Here is a 6,423-nt window from a genome sequence, read left to right on the forward strand (position 1 = left end):
AGTGGTTTGGTTTTTTTCTTTTCTCTTCCGACTGATTTCCAGCTCTTCCTCCCAGGAGGATGCTCTTCCCTGGGACACCGATGCACATACGCTCGCAAGAGAGGTGTAAGGGCTGCAGAAAGCTCCTGTAAAAAGACACAAAATGCACAGCCTCCCTGGGCTCTCCTGCTCCTCTCCCCGTTCCTACGGGAGGGGGTGGCTGCTGGGTTTATTCATTTGCTGCTGCTTTCATCCTCCCCCCAGCCCTTTGGGCAGCCTTTGCTCAGGTTTTGCTGCCGGTGGGGCACCGATGCCCGCGCCAGCCCTCGATGGAGCAGAGAGGGAGCACAGTGTGTTTGTATATTTAATGTAGTTAGACCTGCCCACCTCCTGCCTGGGAGGAGGAGAGAATCCGTGAGCTCCAGCAAACAGGCTGCAGGGAGGAAAACTTTTAAGCATAAGAAATAAAGGAGGAGACCCACTCCCCAGCTGCAGCCAGAGGTGGGGGATATGGGGACTGCTGGGATCTTTATAGCACCTGAAGCCCAAACAGTTCTTAATTAATGAAAGCTGGCTGTGTAATCCTGTCCAGGTGCTTTTCAAAACCACTCCTGTAGACTAACAGGGTAATGAGCCTGGGAGAGATTTCTGGCCTGGGCAGGTACCTTTGCATGTCAGCATTTATTGATTTACTGATGAACCTGTCCATGAGAACGGGGCTCTGCTGTGCTCGGTGCTGTACAAACACGTCGTACCAATACAAATATTAGGCTCTACCTGTAGGCAATATGGTGAGACTGAGGCAAGAGGTTACTTGGCTGTATCTATATACTTGAATGTACCTTAAATATAGCACAAACAACTCTCTGGTGAAGTCATGAAGGCTTTTTGTGGAGGAAAGAATAATTCCTTGTGTTAACAACAATTCCTTGTGTTAACAAGGAATTATCACTCTAGCTCTTCATCTCACATCCCTGATTCCTTGTGCAGGAGACATGGAGTAGAGCCCTTTCCCTCTCATTTTAAAACTGGCTTTGATATTAACACAATTACTTCCACACGGATAGTAAATGGATTTCATTTTCAGGCAGGGGTAATTTTGTCAGCTGCAAAATTAATCAAAGTCTGTTCTAATAATATTAGCTATATATTTTATGTATAATAATTTCCCTACTCCCAAAGCATCTCAAATATCTTCCAATATAATAGATGGCTGGCTGAAAGTGGGGAGGATTAAAGTCAAACAAGAAATTAGGTCTGTAGTGAAATTATAAATAACATCAGTGTAGTACCAAGCTCCTCTCATCTTTCCTTGTCTCATCTCTTCCTCAACAGTTGTCAGCCTTTTTGAAAGCCAAACCCCATCATATTTTCCACCAGGTGTATGGACTCCTGGATGGTTTGCCTGCCTTGCTTTCGGTGTCCTGACCTCCATTGCAGCACCTGAGCACCCGCAACATGCTATAAAAAGTCTGTTGTGCTCATTCCAGGGAACCATCTAGAGCTAAATTAACAAACAGCAGATGTGAGATCAAATTAACACAAAGCCGAAGCGTGGGTTACATCCAGAGAGGCAGGTCCTGTGCAGCACTGAGCACCTTTCCTTCCCACAGCCAGCAAGGGTAGCAGAAGGGCAAACGTTCCTCATCAGTGTAAAACCAGCATCACTCAGTCACACACCGAACCACACGTTCCCAAAAAAATCCATGCAGCGACCAGAAAAACCCGTTGCCTTAAACCCCTCTATGAAATCCAGAGGGAGAGGGACATCACCTCGGTTTTCAAGCTCCTCTGCTCCTTGCTGGATCCAGCACTGAGCTCTTCTGGCTGCTAAAAAGCAGAACTAACTCTGTCCCAGCTGAAACCAGGACAAGTTCATACCCAGTCGTGTTAAATGGGGAGATATTGTGTCTCAGCCTGTCTAGTTCCAGCAACAAGCACCAGATACAACAAATCTTAACAAATTCCCAACGGTTCGTGGTGGGAAATGGGATTTCTAAAGGCCATTTTTCAAGGAGGCTGGTACTCTGCACAGGTCACGCGTTGGGCAACCAAACCCAAGGGACCCAAGATCATCTATTCCCTTTTGAAAATCTTGGCCATAAATAATACGGGTATCCTTGACTACAGGCCCTCCTGCTCAGAGCTGATTCAAATCCCATGGACAAACCCCATCCATCTTCACCTTGCCTTGGTTTCTGTGCTGGCGAGCAAGGGATCTGGCGAGCAAATACTGCTGTGGGTTAACCCTATAAATAATTTTGATTAAAAAAGGCTTTCCTTCTTTTGGAAATTAATCATAAATCATCATTTCCTATAAGTGAAAGGTTTATCCCTCACCTTCCTGGCCCTGTATTTATATGATGTGGGGAATGAGCATATTTTACAGAGGTTTCTTTGCCTTGAAGTGACCTTGTTAAATCTCACTGCCAGTTTCTTTCCGCATCGTTGAGCCATAACAAAATTTCCATCAGCTCCTGTGTGTATTTGGAAGGCAATGTCTTCCCCTGGTACATGTGCGAGGGGCTCAGTCTGACTGGGACAAAAGATGCCATTTAAGGGTTTTAATGATTTTTTATTGTGGGAGAAAGCTGCGGCTCCAGCCTGATTCTCAGGGACTGGGCTCTGAGCCTCCTCATTACTATTATCTTCCTTTGTCTGAAAAAGACATGGATAATTTGGGTAATCCAGATGTTCACAAAAACTGAATGCAAACATCCCGGCTATTGAAGATTGGAGACTGAACTAAACAGAACCGAGGCAGTGTTTCCCCCAAGGTTTTCAATGAAATCTCAGACTTGTCCTTGGAATAAGGGCAAGCCAGTAACAAGCTCAGGTTCAAGTATTTTGGGTCATTTAATAGAATTCCACGGTTTTGCAAGTATCTAGTAACTCCTGAATCCATTCTCTTGCATTCTGCACTCCTGCGAATCTCTTCCCTGTTTTAGCCCTTTCTCAAATAATTTTTTATCTGATAAAAGACGCTGAGAGAAGGAGTTTGAAGGTCGCTGAGAGTTGGATGTCTGCATATAAACTGTGCCTCAGCCCCTCTCCCACCATCACTAGTTAAATACGGAAAAAATTCAGGTGCTGAAGGAGGCAGAGGCACGCTGCTCTAACAGGGGATCCCAGGGCTGCATGTTTGCTCTGAATTTGCCCTCTCTCTCCATGGGCTTGCCTTGGATGTCGCTGCTGGCCGTCCAGGGCAAGCCCTTGGCCTCTGTTTACTTTGTAGAATGTCATCTGCATGTTTGAATCTACGGAAGTGGGACATAATAATGATAATATCTCCTTACTGTTCCCTCTTTGGGCTTGACACAGAGGACGAAGCTGGTTAATGGAATGCTTGAGAAACACCATCTTTGCATTCAAAGGTGATCTGGTGGGGTTTTTTTTTTCTTATCTCCATCGCTGTGATAAAGAAGATTTCTCTCCCCTGTTCCTAACTGCTTTGTCATCAACAGAGGCTTCAAGTGGAGCAAGAGCAGCAGGAAGAAAACCAAGACTGACAGGGGAGAGGTGTCCTTTCAGTGAGATGTGCACTGAAATGAGCAGAGGGACACGCGAGGCTGTTTCTCAGAAGAGCGGGCTCCATCTGCCTCCGGGGAAATCTGCAAGGTGATGCTGGCCTCACAGGAGAGACTGATTTATTCGTAGGCATTTCAGGTTGTCTGTGAAGGGCCAGAAGACTTTCAAAGACATTTTTAACTAAATCAAACATTTTTTACTGTGTAAGAGACTTCTAGTCATGCAGGGAAGCTGAGACACCTGCCTGGGAGTGAAAACAACAGAGAAAAAGCAAATATAGTAATGATTGTTTCCAAAGCAGCAGATATGCTTGTGAAGCCCAAGCTTCTCCCAGGCTTCTTTCCTTCTTGGAAGCTGGCTGTGAAATGGATGAGTTTCCAAACATATAATACTACTTTAGCCTCTTATAATTTCCTGGAGCATCCTCGTGGCAATGATCAGACTCTGGGGACAAAGGTAATGTCATGGCTTTACAACCACTACAGCCTCCACAGCAAGAAACCAGATTTCCACTGGCGATGAGCAGCGCATCTGACGTGAGATGGTCCAAAGCTGCATCACCCACGTGATCTCTTTCTAGACTAGTTCCCATCACAAAGTGGTGCCTCTCACGCAGCGGGCAGACAGAACTGGCAGCCCCTTGCCTGGCAGCCTGGCCCCAGGGACTCGAGGCCACCGTGGGCACGTGTCCTCCAGCCAGGGCACCGCAGTCCTGACCCAGGGCAGCCTCTACGATTCCAGCCATGTGGAGATGCTCAATGGGGCATGGAGCAGATACTGTACACACTTCACAGCAGGGCAGTGTTGCTAATGCAACATCTCTCCCTCCTGTCTGTGAGCTGATGAAGATCTGAATCCGAGCGCAAGAGCCTTAATGCATTAACCTATTGTGTTGCCTTGAAATTCTCATGCATTACTGAGCTGACAGTTAATGGAGCTCAGTACCTTGCAGGATTGGCTCCGTGATGAAGCTCTCAGGAGCATCCAGCTCTGGACAGGCTGTGCTGATGGAGAGCAGGGGGAATTCTCTCACCACCGTTTTCTCCTGGCTGGGTCCCACCTCCCTCTCCTCCACAGCTGTGTAACATGGTGATGACATTTTTCTCCAGCTGTTGACTCCTGCTGTCAACAAAATACACTAATCCAGACGTTTCTTCTTTGAATTTCTCCTCTTCCTGTTCCTCACTCAGACATATCCTGGGAATTTCTGAACAAGGTTCATTATTAACAAAACAAGAAAAGGATTTATGATTCTGGCTACACTAAAACAAAGCAACAAAGTGAGCCAATCATTGAAGATGGAAAGGAAGCAAAGCAGCAAGTCATGGCCTCATTAAGGCTTCCAGTTCTACAACTACTGAAGACCTCATGTTACAAATCAAATGAACCTCTACATCGTATTCGTAAATGCCAGACTCCACTGTAAAGAGCCTGTAAAGAGCAAGGAGGCAGCTTTTGCTTCTCTCAAGATCCAAGAAGATGGATTTTTAAATTAGAGAACAGAAGCATGGCTCTCCAGACAAGTTTGTTCTCCAAGGATAGCTTTCGTTTCACTGCACAGCTTTGTAGATCTAAATTAGGCTCTTGTCCTTCCTCACCAGAGGGCAAACGCTGCCCAACTTATTCACTGAAGAAATCTGGAGTTGGCCGATTGACAAATCCTTTCCCTTTTCTCTCCATAATCAGCACCAGCTACAGATCACGTCTTCCCAACCAGCACAAACCTGTCTGAGGGTTCTGTGTGCTGCAAGCAGAGCTGGGCTTGATGACAGCCACAGTCTAATTAGCCAGATGAGGTGGCTGAATAAGTTACAACCTCCCCCGAGCTCCTGGCCCGTTGCAGTAATGTAAAGTGAAATAAATCTACTGAACACTCCAGGCTATGGACGTCAGGGGCTCAGTGGTGCCTGCACTGTCCATCCAGCTGGAGAGCAGGAGCTGGAAGCTTCTGCATCCACCCCTGGTTGAATCAGTGGAGCTTAGGAGGTGCCACCTTTATTTGAAGCCCTCAATCTCAGTGCATAGACATGATCTAGAACACCACCCATGCCAGACAGGCATCAGCACCCTGAGCAGAGGATGTCTTAGCCAGGAATGGAGAGCAGAGCAGAGAGATCCAGGCCTTCTGATGTCTACTTCAAGTGCCCTCACCAAGACTTTGTGAAGACAAGGATGGGATTTGCCAGAGACAGACCCTGCTCCAGGCTCTGTCTCGATGACTTCAAGCTTCGGTTTCATGCCCACATCAGTGTGAATGTGATCTGTGTCCTCTTTGCAAAAATCAGCATTAAAAAATGCAGGCAGTGCTGAAAACTTGGTCATAAATATTGTGCTTGGCACCAAGCTTTGGCCATAAATATTTCCTTGGTTAACCAATAGGAAATGATAGCTCTTAAATCTCAATTATAGTTGAGTAGTAACTGGCTCACACTCATTGGCACTGGGGTCCTGCCTTGCTTGTGCAGAAAATCAGGGCAGCTTTCCCATAGCTTCTGAAGCAACCCCGAACTGCCGGTTCCTGGTGATTCCCAGAATTCAACAGCATTTTTTCCTTTTGGAGTTTGGAAGAGCTAGGATGAAAAAACAATGGTATATACTTCCTTAAGCTCTGTCCAGAAGATTCCTGCAGTAGATGTTGTAATGATAGTTCTGTTCCAGCTTCTTATTTTTCCATCAGTCTCCTCATTACTAGCTGGATTCATTCATATATAGCAGAGAGACAGTCTTGGGATGTGAATCTTCTACTGTCCAAACAGGGTAGAAAGATTTTTTTAGGAAATTATGGAACTGGGAGTTGTTGAGTTGCTACCATCCTGGTAGACTGGCTACAATCAAGTGACCTTTGGTACCTACTATAAAATCTGTGCTCAAAGGTAAAAGTTAAAAGTTAAAAAAAGGGGGTTCAGAGCATCATCT

Source organism: Tauraco erythrolophus, chromosome 18 (genome assembly GCF_009769465.1).
Source record: "Tauraco erythrolophus isolate bTauEry1 chromosome 18, bTauEry1.pri, whole genome shotgun sequence".
NCBI classification, from domain to species: Eukaryota; Metazoa; Chordata; class Aves; order Musophagiformes; family Musophagidae; genus Tauraco; species Tauraco erythrolophus.